Below are 15,774 nucleotides of genomic sequence, written 5' to 3'. Positions count from 1 at the left end.
TTATAAGACAATTTAGCTTCTCATATTAACAATTTCTAAAGGTTAAAGAGGAGGTCAGTCAGGTTCTAGTGAGTGTTTCTTCAGGTTCATGGTACAGAAGAAGGGTCAAACTACCACCAGGGTCATGAAACTATAGACCCTGGAAATGCCCAAAACTCCCACGAAAGCCTTGTCAAATATGTGAACTTGGGGAGGAGGCATACAGAAAAAGGGCCAAACTACCACCAGGCTCATGGAACTATCTCTGGAAATGCCCTCAGCTCATACGAAAGCCTTGTTAAATGTGTAAACTTGGGGAGGAGGCATACAGAAAAAGGGCCAAACTACCACCAGGCTCATGAAACTACCCCTGGAAATGCCCTCAGCTCATACGAAAGCCTTGTCAAATGTGTGAACTTGGGGAGGAGGCATACAGAAAAAGGGTCAAACTACCACCAGGCTCATGAATCTATCTCTGGAAATGCCCAAAACTCCCACGAAAGCCTTGTCAAATATGTGTTCTTGGGCGGCGAAATATCTCATAATACGACCGTAAGTGTCAGAAGTTCAGTAACGTCGATCATTCCAAGTTTTTTGAGCTGCAAACTAACCTGAGAACTGGAAACAACGGGCTATCTACTCAAGCGAGGTGACGTAGTGGGGACAAGGGCAGGAGCTTATTCTCGGCCCAAGTCAACATTCCTGAAGCAGTAGTTAGTGGGGAAACCATCAACTCCTTTAAGAATCGAATTGAGAGTCTCTACGTTTCGTCGCCCAAAGTTCACATATTTGACAAGGCTTTCGTATGAGCTGAGGGCATTTCCAGAGATAGTTTCATGAGCCTGGTGGTAGTTTGGCCCTTTTTCTGTATGCCTCCTCCCCAAGTTCACACATTTGACAAGGCTTTCGTAGGAGTTTTGGGCATTTCCAGAGATAGTTTCACGAGCCTGGTGGTAGTTTGGCCCTTTTTCTGTATGCCTCCTCCCCAAGTTTACACATTTGACAAGGCTTTCGTAAGAGTTTTGGGCATTTCCAGGGGTAGTTTCATGAGCCTGGTGGTAGTTTGGCCCTTTGCCTGTCCTCTCCCTAGCCAAATTCCTCCTTCCCGTATTACTAGTTATTTCGTCGCCCAAGTTCACATATTTAACAAGGCTTTCGTAGGAGTTTGGGGCGTTTCCAGAGATAGTTTCATGAGCCTGGTGGTAGTTTGACCCTTCTTCTGCACCTTGAAAGTAAAGAAACACTCATTAGAAGCCAACTGAATATCTCTCTGACCTTTCTGTTGCCTGCCTTTACATGTTTCCGTGTTTTCCTCCTTTCTCCTGTCTAACGAGATAATTAAAAAATGCAAAAAAACGGGGTGAAAGATCCATCATAACCCATTTCATAAACTCTAGGAAGACGCACATAAAGTAAAAATAATTAAGGATCATAAATTAGACAAGATTATGAACCCCCAAAAAAATGCTGAATTCCATGACATTTCGCATTTTTCCATTTTCTTTCTAGGTCAACAAACGTAGGCCCGTGTGTGTGTGTGTGTGTGTGTGTGTGTGTGTGTGTGTTTACCTCAAGTCTATCATTAAGCATAATCCTGGAGGCAATAATTATTAGTATTTATTCAAAACATTTAGCTAACGGGGGAGACTTTCGTAAAAGGAATTCGACCTCAAATAAACAAGAAATAAAAAAAAGATAAATAAATTGAACGAAAGATGGAAAGGCGAATAAAGAAGAGTTAAGACATAATTAGAGTGGACCGAAGGAGGAAGAGGAGGAGGAGGAGGAGGAGGAGGAGGAGGAGGAGGAGGAGAATGACGTAGATGGAAAATGATGAGATGGGGATGACACACACACACACACACACACACACACACACACACACACACACACACACACACATTTGGTTAACCTGTTCCAACGCTTTTTTTCTTCCTTTTTCCTTTTAACTCTTCGTGTGTGTTTTTTTTTTATTTTAGTTTCTGGTATTCCTCTGGCCTACTCTCTCTCTCTCTCTCTCTCTCTCATTGTCATTCCTTCCTCGTTCTTTCTCCCATTACACTCTTTGCTACCTCACTTACATTCCCCATAATTCTTCTTCTTCCTCCTCCTCCTCCTCCTCCTCCTCCTCCTCCTCCTCCTCCTCCTCCTCCCTTCCCTTCCCCTCTCCTCTCTCCGTTCATTCCTCCCACCCACCCACACCTTAAATATCTTCTCTCCTTTCCTCTACCCTTCTCTTTTACTTATTTTTTTCTTCTTTTTTTCTTCTTTATCATCCTTTCCTTTTTCTCTTTTCCTTCTCGACATTCCTTCTCTTTCCCCTTTCAGTATTTCTTCCTTCTTTCCTTCCCCCTTTTCTTCCTTCTTTCCTGTCTCTTCTATTCCTCGTCTATTTTCTTCCTTTCTTCTTTTCAAGCTTTCTTCTTCCTTATTTCTTGTTTTACTTTTCTTTCTTCCATACCTCTTTTCTCCTTTCCTCCCCTCCCCTCCCCTCCACTCCCTTCCTCCCCATATCTTAACGCCATTATCTTCCTTTCCTCTCTTTCCCTTCATTTCTTTTCTCCACAATTCTTATCCTTCCTTTCTTGCTTCTTTTCTCTTTTCTTTTTCATTATTTCTTCTTCCCTTAATCCCCATCCTTCCTTAACCTTTTCTTCTCTCCTTCATCCCTTCTTTCCTTCACTCTTTCTCTCCATCCATCCTTCCTTCCTTTACCCCCTCTTCCATTTTCCTCCTCTTCCTCTCCCTTTCTCACAAGTTCTTATCTTCTTCCTCCTTCCTTCTCTCCATTTTTTCTCCTTAATTCCTGTCCCTCCTTACTCCTTCCTTCTTTCCTCCCCTTCCATCCACTCTTTCTCCCCATCCCTTACCTTCTATATCTATTCTCCTTTCCCTCCCCTTCTTCATTCCCTTATCTTAACACCCCATAACCTTACCTCCCTTCTCCCTCCCTCCCTTAGTGTCAGTGTGTCATTAATGGGCAAGGCCTACCCATTAGTCTCATTATCTCCCCTTCCCTATCACCCCAAGCAAATATACATGCGAGAGACCCTCCCCTTCCCTTCACCCATACCTTCCCCGTTCCCCCTTCATCCCACCCCTTCTCTCCTCCTTCCCTTAACTGTTCAACCCCCTCCTCCCTATCCTTTACTCCCTAGCTTTACCTCTTCAGCCCTCTCTCCCTCCCCTCTACCTTGCTTCCCTTCTCCCTCCTCCTCCTCCTCCTCCTATAAAAGTTAGTGTCTTCCTCATTCCTAAACCTCAATGATGGTATTTCTTTGCCTCTTCTTCTTCTTCTTTAATTCTTCTTTTTATTCTTTATTTTTCCTATTCCTATTTCTATGCCTATTTTCTATTTTTCTTTTTATTCTAATTCGTTATGTATTTTCCTCCTTCACTTAATCTTATCTTCTTAAACATTTAACTTTTTTATAGTATTACTAATTATTGTTTAAATCAATTTCTCACTTCTGATAAAACATAATTTCCTTCTTCAACCGTACATCTCCTCCTCCTCCTCCTCTTCTTTCTCCTCCTCCTCCTCCTCCAGGCAAAATATATCTCAAGGTAGGCATACACAGACGCCACTTGATACACACACACACACACACACACACACACACACACACACACACACACACACACCTTGAGGGTATTTCAGAGACTGTCGAGAAGAAGTGAAGAAGAGTGAAGAGGAGGAGGAGGAGGAGGAGGAGGAAGAAGAGAGATGACCAAGAGAATGATAAAAAGAAAATAACCGATGCCTACTAGATTAGAGAGAGAGAGAGAGAGAGAGAGAGAGAGAGAGAGAGAGAGAGAGAGAGACCGTATAGGGCTTCAAGCAGAACGGGTTTCAAACTAATGATAAAAAATAGTTATCTCTCTCTCTCTCTCTCTCTCCCGTAAGGCACCACAAGGCATACACAAGAACCCATAAACAACACCAAACAAAAAACAAACAAATAAACAAACACACAAAGAAAACGGGAAGAGGGACTGAAAACAATAAACGCCAGAAACAAAAGCTATAAGGGAGCGAACACCATAACAACAAAGGCGTAATAGATTCTCGAAAACATGACGGAGGAACGTAATAAAAGAAAAGGTTAAAATATAAACAACAGAAAAAAACATTATCTATTTCTTTTCTTTTTTATTTGTTTACTTTTTTGTTTTGTTTTTCTCATTTTCTTCTTTTAGTTCGTTTTTTTCTTTCTATTTATTTTTTTTGTTTATTTTCCTTCCTCTTTTTCCACTGTCGTATTTTTTTCCTCATTTTCTTCTCCTTTTTCTTCTTTTCCGTTGCTCGTTTTTTACATATTCTTCCAGGAGGAGGAGGAGGAGGAGGAGGAGGAGGAGGAGGAGAGGAGGAGGAGGAGGAAATCACGTAAATTTGACTTCACGGTAACGAAAAAAAAAATTATGTATGGAGAGAGAGAGAGAGAGAGAGAGAGAGAGAGAGAGAGAGAGAGAGAGAGAGAGAGAGAGAGAGAGAGAGAGAGAGAGAGAGAGAGAGAGAGAGAGAGAGAGTACAAATTGTCACAAACCACAACTCTTTACACGTATACACAAGAATGTCGACACACACACACACACACACACACACACACACACACACACACACACACACACACACACACACACTAATGACATTCACCAGTTATCTTTTTCTCAATCTTTCCTTTACCTTTTTTTCTTTCCTATTCCATTCCCTTTTTCTTTCTTTCTTTCTTTTATTTCTTTCTTTCTATCTTTGTTTCCTTTCTTCACTCCCTCCCTTCTTGCCTCCTTCCTCTATTTCTTTCTTTTCTTCTTTCTTTTTTCTTTTACAACTTTCTTTCTTCCTTTTTTCACTCTTTCTTTTTCTCTTTCTTTCTTTCTTTCTTTCTTTCTTTCTTTCCTTCCTTCCTTCCTTCCTTCCTTCCTTCCATTCCCAAAGAGCAATGTAAGAGGAAGAGGTTCAACCAAGTACCCTCTTCTCCCTCCTCCTCCTCCTCCTCTTCCTCCTCTTCCTCCTCTTCCTCCTCCTCCCACGCGCTCGTAAACACAGTAGGGGTCAATAAGAGAGATAAATGGTTGTAAATAGAGTGTTAGGCGATAAAAATGGAGATAAGGGAGAAGATGGAAGACTATAGAAGAGGGGGAGGGAGGGAGGAAGAGAATGGGAAGGAATTAAAGGGAGAAAAGAAAATGGTGAGGAAAAAAAGAAGCAACAAAAGGAAGGTTAGATGAAATAGAAGGAAGAATAACGAAGGGAGAAGAAAGGAAGAAGAAGGGAAGAAGAAGAATAAAGATAGGGAGGTAAGAATATGTAGGGAGGAAAGAAGAAAAGGAGAAAATAGGTAAGAAGGAAGGAAAAAAATAAGGATAGGTTTAAAAAGGGAAGAAAGGAGAGAAATAAGGAAACGGAGAATAAAGAAGAGAGAGAGAGAGAGAGAGAGAGAGAGAGAGAGAGAGAGAGAGAGAGAGAGAGAGAGAGAGAGAGAGAGAGAGAGAGAGAGACATAACACATTCAGACCCATTAAAAATAAAATCACATGACCAATTATGGAGAGGTAACATTAGGAAAGAGGAGGAGGAGGAGGAGGAGGAGGAGGAGGACGAGGAGGAGGAGGAGGAGGAGGAGGAGGAATAGATACCTGAAGTTGATAAATTTAGGAGACAAGATAAAGGACAAAGAAAAATAAGAAAATAAAGGAGAAGTAGAAAATAGGAGAAGGAGAAGAGGAAGAGAGAAATAGAAAAAGAAAGGAAAGAGGAGAAAATGAAACAGCAGGGAGAAAGAAAGGAGGAGGAGGAAGAAGAGAAGAGGACAAAGGAAGGAAAATGAGAAAGCTGAATAAGTTAGACAAAAGTAAGAAAGCAAAACAATGAAGAAGAAAAAAAGGAATAAGAAGAAAAAGAGGAAGACAAGGAAGAAGAGGAAGAGTGAAGAGCAAAAGAGATGAACGGAAGGAGAAAGAAAAAGATCGAAAATATAAATAAACAAGAAAAGTAAAGAAAAGAATGAAAATATAGAGAACGAAAAGGAAGAAGAAGAGGAGGAGGAGAGGGAAGAAGAGAAATAGAAAGAGAGAAGGGAAGAGAAAGAAAAACAATATAAACAAGAAGTAAACAAAGGAATGAAGAGATAAAGAGAAGATAAAAGAACAGAAGAAAAGGAAGAGGAGGAGGAAGAAAAGGAGGAGGAGGAGGAGGAGGAGGAGGAGGAGGAGGGGCCACCTGGTTATCTTAATTAATGAACCATCAAGGGACAAAAATGCGGTCATCCAGGTGTTAATTGCTTTCCCTTCAAGGTGAGATAATGGCCTCCTTCTCCTCCTCCTCCTCCTCTTCCTCCTCCTCCTCCCCCTCCTCCCCCTTTCACTCCTTCTTCTCTAACCCTATTCATGCACTGCTAATGGTCCTCCTCCTCCTCCTCCTCCTCCTCCTCCTCCTCCTCCTCCATTTTGCCTTACTCATTTCTTTTTCTGGTATAATTTAAAGCTCTAATTGCCTCTTATAAGTCCATTAGAAGTAGAAATAGTAGTAGTAATAGTAGTAGTAGTAGTAGTAGTAGTAATAGCAGTAGTAGAAGGATGAAAAAAAAATAGAATAAGAAAAAAATGGAAAGAGGAAAGAAAGAGGGGAATAAATCGCAATAATAAAAAGGAAAAAAATGAAAAGGTAAAAAAATGAAAAATGAAAAATGAGAGAAAAAGATGAAAAGGGGAAGAAAAAAGGACACAGAAAATCGAATAAAAAAAGAAGGGAAAGAAAAATGGTGGTAGTAGTAGTAGTAGTAGTAGTAGTAGTAGTAGTAGTAGTAGTAGTAGTAGTAGTAGTAGTAGTAGTAATTTGTTTTATCTACTATTGTTTCAACCCAATGAGTTTATTAATATGTAAATGAGTGTCAATTAATATATGTATGTATGTATGTACGTGCGTTAACCTTCTGACCTCGTGTGTGTGTGTGTGTGTGTGTGTGTGTGTGTGTGTGTGTGTGTGTGTGTGTGAATATGTAAATGTATCAATGTGTGAATCAAATTGAGTTTCACGAGTAATAAAAAGCAAATAAAAAGAAGAAAAAGAAGAAAAATAAAAAGGAGGATGATAAAATAAAAAAATGAATGAGAAAAGAATGAAGAGAAATGTGAAAATAATAAAAAGAAAAAGAAAAAGGAAAAGGAGGGGAATAAAAAAAGAAAAGAATGATAAGAAGAGAATTGAAGGAGAAATGAGAGGGAGAAATAAACTGCAATAAGGAAAAGAAAAGAAAGATAAAGAAAAGGAATTCATATGTAAGAAAAAAGTTGAAAAAAAGGGAAAAAATTAAGGAGGATGAAAAAAACAAACAAAACAAGGTAAGAAAAGAATGGAAAGAGAAATGTGAAGGAAAATTAAATAGAAAAAGAAGAGAAAAAAGTAAATGAGTGATGAAAAGAGAATGAGGAAAGTAAAAGAAAATAGGAGAAAATAAAAGGAAGGCGGATGAAAACAAAAACATAAAGAGGTAAAAAAAGAATGAAAAGAGAAATGTGAAGGAAAATTAAATAGAAAAAGATAAAGAAAATACAAAAATGAGGGAAATGAGAATGGACAGAGAAATATGAAGGAAAATTAAATAGAAAAAGAAAAAAAGAAAAGAAAATGAAGGGAATGAAAAGGGAATGAAGATGAAAATAATGAAAAGAAAATTGAGGGAGGAATAAAGTGCAATAATGAGGAAAAGAAAGAAAAAGAAAGAAAAAGGAAGAAAAGAGAACACATATCTATATTTCTAAAGGGAGGAAAATGAAGAAAAAAAATAATAATAATAATTCTAATTCAAGGAAACCAAAGAGACCGCCGCCCTCTCTCTCTCTCTCTCTCTCTCTCTCTCTCTCTCTCTCTCTCTCTCTCTCTCTCTCTCTCTCTCAACCGTATCTGATCAAATTATGTACGTCAGAAATAACAGTTAAAGAGTTGAAGGACGAAGAAGAAGAAGAAGAAGAAGAAGAAGAAGAAGAAGAAGAAGAAGAAGAAGAAGAAGAAGAAGAAGAAGAAGAACAAGAACAAGAAGAACAAGAACAAGAACAAGAACAAGAAGAAAACAGGATAAAAATGAACACAGGAAAGGAAAATAAAAAAAACAAAATGTGAAAAAAAAGAAATACTTGATAAATTAAGGAGGAGGAGGAGGAGGAGGAGGAGGAGGAGGAGGAGGTAAAGAGAGCACCGGATACGAACAAGTTACCTACACGAATTAATTAAGAAGACGACCCTGAAATAAGAGGAGGAGGAGGAGGAGGAGGAGGAGGAGGAGGAGGAGGAGGAGGAGGAGGAGGAAGACAAAAAGAGAAGAAGGAAGGAATGAAAAGAAGACCAAGAACTTATGAACAATTACCGAAACAAAAGAACAAGGAAGAAAACAAAGAAAAAGAAGAAGAAGAAGTAGAAGAAGAAGAAGAAGAAGAAGAAGAAGAAGAAAAAGAAGAAAAAAAGAAGAAAAAAGAAGAAAAAGAAAAACAGAAAGGGAAGAAAACGAAGACCATGACGAAAAATAGGAAAAAGAACAAGAATGGGAAGAAAAGAGGAAGAAGAAAAGGAAGACAAGGAAAATAAAATAAAAAGAGAAGACAAGAGGAGATAAAAAAAAAAAAGGAATGAAGAACTGCTATGAGGATTAAGGGGTGAAGGAGGAGGAGGAGGAGGAGGAGGAGGAGGAGGAGGAGAAGGGGAGGAGGAGGAGGACATAGCGGATTTAAGGGAGGAGTTTTGGGAGAGGGTGAATTCAAGGCGATGTGTGTGTGTGTGTGTGTGTGTGTGTGTGTGTGTGTGTGTGTGTGTGTGTTAACTTATTCAAAGCACTTAAGTAACAGGAAATAATTATGATAGCAAATAATTATCTAGAAAACAATAAAAGCAAGGAAAAAAAGGAGGAAAAGAAGGAAAAGAAGAAGAATGGAGAGGAAAATAAGAACCAAGGAGGAAAAGAAGGAATTAGAGGAAAGGAAAAAAATTGGAGGAAGGAAAAATTTATGACGAAGATCAAAAGAGGAAAAGAAAGGAGGAAAATGAAAGAAGGAAAAGAGGAGGAAAAAAGTGAGGAAAAGAAACAAATGAGGAAAAATATGATAAAGGAAGAATAAAAGTAGGAAAAGGAAAGAGGGAAGAAAGAAAATAAAGAAAAAGAAAGAAAACAAGAGACCAAGAAAAACAGGAGGAAGAAAAAAGAAAAAAAAAGTACTATATTTCTTGTTCATCTCCTTGCACCCAATTTCCTCTCCTCCTCCTCCTCCTCCTCCTCCTCCTCCTCCTCACCCTTGAAAAAGCAAGAGAACAAACAATAACAGAAATAAACAATAGATTAAAAAGAAAACAAAAGGAAAATAAATCAAAGAAAAAAAGAAGAAAAGCAAACGATGATACAGTTAGGCGAAGACAATACCTTTACGTGTGTGTGTGTGTGTGTGTGTGTGTGTGTGTGTGTGTGTGTGTGTGTGTGTGTGTGTGTGTGTGTTTCTATTCTTATTCTTATTATTATTCACTTAAGTCCTCCTCCTCCTCCTCCTCCTCCTCCTCCTCCTTCTTCTTCTTCTTCTTCTTCTTCTTCTTCTTCACCTCCTCCTTCTTCTTCTTCTTCTTCTTCTTCTTCTTCTTCTTCTTCTTCTTCTTCTCTTCCTCCTCCTCCTTTATTTACGGCCCTATCACAGTCTGGACACCCGTGAAATTAAGGATTAACAAACATACAAACAAACAAACAAAAGAAAAACAGAGAAATCATAATACCAATACTCTCTCTCTCTCTCTCTCTCTCTCTCTCTCTCACCACAGTATTCCTTCTACCAACCACCAACACACACACACACACACACACACACCTGTAATCATAGCCTCCAGATCACCTAACCAACCTTCACCTTTCCTTCAGTACCCCGCGAGAACACCTTCACGAATCCTTCTCTTTCTCTACCCGTGAAGGAGAGGAAGGAGGGAGGGATGGGAATGAAGACGAGGAATATACATGGAAGGATGAAAAGAAAGTAAAAGGAAAATAAAACAAGACAAGTGAAGGAAAGGAGATAAAAAAAGAGTATTGGAAGACTATTGGGTCACTTCGAGGTTGCAGACTGTAATGTTTTAATCTACTCGACAGTTACTGAAGTTCTTGTCCGGTAGATGAAAGAACTTCGCTACGGCCGTTCAGTTTACTTCTTAGAGACAGAAGGAAGAAAAAGGGAAGAAAAGAAGGATGAAGGAATGAAAGAAAATGAAGGAGAAAATGAAGAAGGAAAGGAAACAAGGGAAAAGGAAAGCAAAGAGGATGAAGGAATGAATGAAAATGAAGGAGAAAATGAGGAAGAAAAAGGGAAGAAAAGAAGGGCCAAAAGACAGCAAAGAGGATGAAGGAATGAAAGAAAATGAAGGAGAATATGAAGAAGATAAAGGGAAGGAAATAAGGGACAAAAGAAAGCAAAGAGGATGAAGGAATGAAAGAAAATAAAGAGAATGAAGGAAAGAAAGAAAATGAAAGCGTAAAAATCATGGAAAGTGAAGAAGGGAAAGAAAGGAAGAGGGAACGGAAAAGAATGGGAAAAGGAGATGAAAAGGGGCAAAGAAATGAAGGAACGAGGAATCAAAGAAGAAAGGAAGGAAGGGAAAAAGGGAACGTAAAGAAGGAAGAAGAGAGAGAGAGAGAGAGAGAGAGAGAGAGAGAGAGAGAGAGAGAGAGAGAGAGAGAGAGAGAGAGAGAGAGAGAGAGAGAGAGAGAGAGAGAGAGAGAGAGAGAGAAAGGGGGGTGAGAAGGGAAAACCAAGAAATATGAAGGAGAGAAAGGACAAAAGGGGGAAGGAGGAGGAGGAGGAGGAGGAGGAGGAGGAGGAGGAGGAGGAGGAGGGGGAGGAGGAAAATGTGGAGGTAAGGGGAAAATTGCAAAGGGTTGGAGTATAAAAGAAGAAGAATGAGGAGTTAGATGTGATAAATGGAGGAGGAAGAGGAGGAGGAGGAGGAGGAGGAGGGAATGTGGAAGGGATAACGCTACCCAATAACCTTCCTCCTCCTCCTCTTCTTCTTCCTCCTCCTCCTCCTCCTCCTCCCAGTCTCACATCCTCCACCCCATCATCTGGAAACACACACACACACACACACACACACACACACACACACACACACACACACACACACACACAAAACCCTCAAGGTCATGTTACAACCCTTTCCTCTCGTGTGGCTTAGGAGGAGGAGGAGGAGGAGGAGGAGGAGGAGGAGGAGGAGGAGAAGGAGAAGTATGCGCCAGTCACTTTCTCTCTCGTTCTGTCTAGTTCTCTCTCTCTCTCTCTCTCTCTCTCTCTCTCTCTCTCTCACCTGAATGTTACCTGAGCAAGACAAAAGATGCTCCCAAGAAGGTCTACAAATTCACGAAAGAAAGAAAGTAAAATAAAGAAAATAGAAGAAAGAAGTAGAAGAAAATGAAGAAAAAAGAAAATTAAGAAAACTGAAAAAAGATTAATTATTAGTTTTAAAAAATTATAAAGAAAAAAAAGAAAATAAAGAAAGGAAAGATGCAAAGAAAATGAAAACAAAACAGAAAATTAGAAGATAAAAAAAGAGGAAAAACTAAAGTAAGGAAAATGTGTAAAGAAAATGAAAATATGAAGTAAAGAAAAACATGATATAAAGAAAATTAATGAAAAGAAAATCTGAAAATAGTTGGAAAATAATACATAAAGAAAAATAAAGAAAAATATGCAAAAAAAATAAACTCAGCAGAAAGGAAAAAAAGAAAGGAAGGAAAGTAAGACATCAAACCGAAGAAAAAAAAAAGAAAAAAAGAAAACACAATCTCCAAAAGTAAGACAATAAAGAAAATAAAGATAGCACAAAATTCTCTCTATCTTGAATCTTGACAACCGACCTTTTTTATGTGTAATTGAGAGGTGAGACAGACAGGCTCTCTCTCTCTCTCTCTCTCTCTCTCTCTCTCTCTCTCTCTCTCTCTCTCTCGCCCTACGGTTCCTCGCTCCTTTTAAAACACACGTGAAATAATCTTCTAAATATATTTTTTTTGTTTTCTTTCTTACAATTGGGCGTGGGCGTGTGTGGGTGGACTTCAAATGGGAGGGTGAAGGTAAGGGCGTGGAGGAGGAGGAGGAGGAGGAGGAGAAGGAGGAGGAGGAGGAGAGGTACAGTAAGCTTTCTGAAATGATTTTTAAGAAGAATATGAAGTCAGTTTTTTTTTCAGGTCATATTTTCTCACGATTTCTTGGAATGCAGAAGAATAAAAAAAAAAAGGAAGAAAGGAGGAAGAAAAAAGAAGGTAGAGAAGATATTATAAGTTATGGTAAAGGAGGGAAAATGACGTGAAGAGGAGGAGAAAGAGAAGATCAAAAGTTACGTAAGAGAATGAGAGAAAGAAAGAAGAAAAAAAAGGATGATAAAGAAGAAAAGGACAGAGTGAAGAAGGGAATTATCAGATACGACAAAGAGAGAAGGATAAAGAAATGGAGAAGAAAGAGAGAATGAAGAGGAAAAGAGGGATAAAGAAGTGGAGGAAAAAGAAAGAAGAGGAAAAGATTGTGCAAGAAAAAAAATGGAAAAAATTAAGAATAAAAAGTAGAGAAAGAATTATATACAAATGGTAATAGAGATAGGAAGAGATAAAAGGAGGAGAAGAAGGAAGATAAAGAAGTGTTATGTAAGAGGGAGGGGAGAGGAGAAGACCCAACATAGAAGAGAAACAAGAGGGAAAGGAGAAGGAATGAAAGAGAAAGGGATAGAATGGATAAACAGGAATAGGAATAGAGAACAGAAGGAAAAGTTAAGGAAAAGACGATGGAGATGGAAGAGGAAACATAGGAGAAAAATAATAAGGAAAGGAGAAGGAAGAGAATGGATAAACAGGAATAGGAATAGAGAACAGAAGGAAAAGTTAAGGAGAAGGAGATTGAAGAAGAGGAAACATAGAAGAGAAACAAGAGGGAAAGGAGAAGGAATGAAAGGGTATGGAAGAGAATGGATAAACAGGAATAGGAATAGAGAACAGAAGGAAAAGTTAAGGAGAAGGAGATTGAAGAAGAAGAAACATAGGAGAGAAACAAAAGGAAAAGGAGGAAGAATGAAAAGGAAAGGAATAAAATGGATAAAGAGGAATTAGAAAATGGGACAAAAGTAAGAAGAGGCGAGGCGATAGGAGAAGATGGAAGGGGAGGTAGGTGTGAAAAAGGGGAGAGGAGATAAGATAAAAAAAAGAAGAGGGAGGAGGAGGAGGCAAAGGAGGAGGAAGAAGAGTATGCATAAAGAGAGGAACTGGGAGGGAGTTTGAAAAGGGTGGAGGAGAGAGGAAGGAGGAGAAAGAGAAATAGAAGAGAAGGAAAGAAGAGGGGGAAGAGGGAAGGAGAGATGGAGGAAAAGGGAGAGATAAGGAGGGACATGGGAGAGGAAAGGAGAGAGCAAGGAAGGAAGGAAAGGGAAAGAAAAGGGATATGAAAGGAAAGGAAGAAGGAGGAAGAAGGAAGAAGGAAGACAGGAAGAAGGGAAAGGAGAGATGGAGGAAAGTGGAAGGAGATATGAAAGAGAATAGGAGAGGAAAGAAGAGGGGAAGGAATGAAAGGAAGGGAAAAGGGAAGAAAAGGGATATTAAAGGAGAGGAAAGAGAAGGAGAAGAGGAAGAAAGGAAGTAATGAAATAGGGAAAAAGAAAAAAAGAAAGAGGGGAAGAAAAAAAGAGGGAAACGAAGAAAAAAAATAGAATAAAGAAAACAGAAAAGAAAATGGAAGAAAATAATGAAAAAAGAAAAAGAAGAAAAGGGATATAAAAGGAAAGGAAAGAAAAGAGGAGGAGAGGAAGAAAGGAAAGAAATTGAAAAGAAGACAAAAAAAAAGGAAAAAAATGGGTTGGTGAAGACACTTAAAAGATTTTCTCCTTCAATAAACGTGTGTGTGTGTGTGTGTGTGTGTGTGTGTGTGTGTGTGTGTGTGTGGGGGGGGAAGAGAGGGTGTACATGTAAGCTTATGTATGTGTGTGCGAATATGGGCATGACCGTGTGTGCGTGTGTGTGTGTGTGTGTGTGTGTGTGTGTGTGTGTGTGTGTGTGCGTGGGCGTGGTAAGGCCGTGGGCGCGGGCGGTGTACCTACAAGAGCTATCGAGATGACCCAGCCTCCTCCTCCTCCTCCTCCTCCTCCTCCTCCTCCTGGTTGTTCATCTCCTCCTCTCTCTCTCTCCTCCTTTAGTTATTTCAACCTCTGTGTTTCCTTCCTGATGCTGCCACTCCTCCTCCTCCTCCTCCTCTACCTCCTCCTCCTCCTCCTCCTCCTCTACTTATTCATCTTTTCCCCTTTCTCCTATCCTATTTTACTCCCTTCCCTCCCTTTCCTATTCATCCTCATTAGATACAAAAAAAATAGTTCATAAAGGATTACAATATGATTACCAATACCCAGCACGGTTTCAGAAATAGGCGATCCTGCTTGACCAACTTATAAAAACTCCTTCCACAGTATATATGAAAACTGGGACGATCATATTCCTAGCAACGTTATATATCTACTTTCACATAATGTCTTTGATAAGGTGAACACATTATGAAAGTGGCGTTGATCGTTACTTAGTTGTCTCAGGAATGAATAAAAAACTTCCTTCCGACGTACGTACAGAAAGGTTGATGTTTTTTTTTCCTCAGGTAAATGAAGCACCTGATGAGTTTGTTTATTTGTTTGTTTGTTTTACAGTTAAGGAGACAGTTCAAGGGCGTAAAAAAAAAAATACACACCTGGTAAGTTGATTGAATCTGTTGCGCAGGTAGCTTCGTTATCCCCTAAAATGCTTTCTGCTACCTGCTCTTCCATTTTTTCCTCCTCCTCCTCCTCCTCCTCCTCCTCTTCCAGCTCCTCCTCCTCTTCCTCAACTACTGAAATTACAAAGTATGAATAGCAAACAGTCTGCCAAAAAAGGAGGAGGAGGAGGAGGAGGAGGAGGAGGAGGAGGGAAGAGGGAGATGGGAGGAGATAGTCTTTTCTAGCTGCAGTCATTATTCTGAAATCATTATCATCCTACGTCTCTCTCTCATGTTCCTATATTTCACTGCCACACGAATTTTCAAGCCTATCAAAAGAGAGAGAGAGAGAGAGAGAGAGAGAGAGAGAGAGAGAGAGAGAGAGAGAGAGAGAGAGAGAGAGAGAGAGAGAGAGAGAGAGAGAGAGAGAGAGAGAGAGAGAGAGAGAGAGAGAGAGAGAGAGAGAGAATATAAAAGAATGAAAGTGAAAGAAAGAGAATGAGTTAATGATAAAAAAAATAATAGAAAGAACGAGAGAGAGAGAGAGAGAGAGAGAGAGAGAGAGAGAGAGAGAGAGAGAGAGAGAGAGAGAGAGAGAGAGAGAGAGAGAGAGAGAGAGAGAGAGAGAGAGAGAGAGAGAGAGAGAGAGAGAGAGTGGTCATTACACACGATAACCCCAACTTTACCCCCACCCCAGTAACCTCCTCCCCACCACAATATCCATCTCCCCAACCCCGCCATCACCCCACTAAATCAACTCCCCCCTTTCTCCCCCATCTTTCCCTCCTCCCCTTCCTCCCCCCGTAGCCTCAAAACCCCCACACCGATAACCTTTTTTCCCCAACCTTTCCCTACCACCATCACCACCGACAGACATCCTAAATCATCCTCTCCCCGCCCCCCCCACACCCACACCTCCCTTTTCCTAGTCTTTCCTTCCTCAACCTCCACCACCACCACAACCTTCACTACTGTCTCATAACCACTAACTCACAACCCTTAAATGCAATAATAAAAATAATAACGAAGAAATATAATCAATGCAAAACGTTATCAAAATATG

This window comes from Eriocheir sinensis, chromosome 42 (assembly GCF_024679095.1).
Source record: "Eriocheir sinensis breed Jianghai 21 chromosome 42, ASM2467909v1, whole genome shotgun sequence".
Lineage (NCBI taxonomy): Eukaryota > Metazoa > Arthropoda > Malacostraca > Decapoda > Varunidae > Eriocheir > Eriocheir sinensis.
This window is presented reverse-complemented; position numbering follows the sequence as displayed.